Source organism: Arachis stenosperma, chromosome 10, assembly GCF_014773155.1.
Source record: "Arachis stenosperma cultivar V10309 chromosome 10, arast.V10309.gnm1.PFL2, whole genome shotgun sequence".
In the NCBI taxonomy this organism is placed as follows: domain Eukaryota; kingdom Viridiplantae; phylum Streptophyta; class Magnoliopsida; order Fabales; family Fabaceae; genus Arachis; species Arachis stenosperma.
The window spans coordinates 86,922,215-86,923,844 of NC_080386.1; the positions used below are offsets into that span (position 1 = coordinate 86,922,215).

General features: G+C 41.3%; 1 non-coding gene across 1 annotated transcript; it reads left to right on the plus strand.

The window, feature by feature from the left end:
- The first annotated feature begins 812 nt into the window (after positions 1 to 812).
- On the plus strand, positions 813 to 920 carry LOC130959718 (small nucleolar RNA R71). Its single transcript, XR_009078786.1, has one exon. It is a non-coding gene; the product is annotated as a small nucleolar RNA R71 (small nucleolar RNA).
- The last annotated feature ends 710 nt before the right edge of the window (positions 921 to 1,630 follow it).

Consider the following 1,630-nt stretch of genomic DNA (forward strand, 5'->3'; position numbering starts at 1 on the left):
AGGTCTTCCTCAGTGGCGTTCACTTCCTCTCCTTCCTCTCCAAATTCGGCCATGTTGATGGCCTTGCACTCTCCTTTTGGATTTTCTTCTGTATTGCTTGGAAGAGTACTAGGATGGAGTTCGGTAACTTTCTTGCTCAGCTGTCCCACTTGTGCCTCCAAATTTCTAATGGAGGTCCTAGTTTCAGTCATGAAACTTTGAGTGGTTTTGATTAGATCAGAGACCATGGTTGCTAAGTCAGAGTGGTTCTGCTTAGAATTCTCTGTCTGTTGCTGAGAAGATGATGGAAAAGGCTTGCCATTACTAAACCTGTTTCTTCCACCATTATTGTTGTTGAAACCTTGTTGAGGTCTCTGTTGATCCTTCCATGAGAAATTTGGATGATTTCTCCATGAAGGATTATAGGTGTTTCCATAGGGTTCTCCCATGTAATTCACCTTTTCCATTGAAGGGTTCTCAGGATCATAGGCTTCTTCTTCAGATGAAGCATCCTTAGTACTGCTTGGTGCATTTTGCATTCCAGACAGACTTTGAGAAATCAAATTGACTTGTTGAGTCAATATTTTGTTCTGAGCCAATATGGCATTCAGAGTGTCAATCTCAAGAACTCCTTTCTTCTGACTTGTCCCATTGTTTACGGGATTCCTTTCAGAAGTGTACATGAATTGGTTATTTGCAACCATTTCAATTAGTTCTTGAGCTTCTGCAGGCGTCTTCTTCAGATGAAGAGATCCTCCAGCAGAGCTATCCAAAGACATCTTGGATAGTTCAGACAGACCATCATAGAAAATACCTATGATGCTCCATTCAGAAAGCATGTCAGAAGGACATTTTCTGATCAATTGTTTGTATCTTTCCCAAGCTTCATAGAGGGATTCACCTTCCTTCTGTCTGAAGGTTTGGACTTCCACTCTAAGCTTACTCAATTTTTTAGGTGGAAAGAACTTTGCCAAGAAGGCATTGACTAGCTTTTCCCAAGAGTTCAGGCTGTCTTTAGGTTTTAAGTCCAACCATATTCTAGCTCTGTCTCTTACAGCAAAAGGGAATAGCATAAGTCTGTAGACCTCAGGGTCAACCCCATTAGTCTTGACAGTGTCACAGATTTGCAAGAATTCAGCTAAGAACTGATGAGGATCTTCCAATGGAAGTCCATGGAACTTGCAATTCTGTTGCATTAGAGAAACTAATTGAGGCTTAAGCTCAAAGTTGTTTGCTCCAATGGCAGGGATAGAGATGCTTCTCCCATAGAAGTCGGGAGTAGGTGCAGTAAAGTCACCTAGCACCTTCCTTGCATTGTTGGCATTGTTGTTGTTTTCGGCTGCCATGGGTTCTTCTTCTTTGAAGATTTCTGTCAGGTCCTCTATAGAGAATTGTGCTTTAGCTTCTCTTAGCTTTCGCTTCAAGGTCCTTTCAGGTTCAGGGTCAGCTTCAACAAGAATGCCTTTGTCTTTGTTCCTGCTCATATGAAAGAGAAGAGAACAAGAAAATATGGAATCCTCTATGTCACAGTATAGAGATTCCTTGAGGTGTCAGAGAAAAAGAAAATTAGAAGGAAGAGGTAGAAGAATTCGAACTTAGTCAGATAGAGTTCGAATTGTGCATTGAGGAGGAGTGGTACTCCATAAATAGA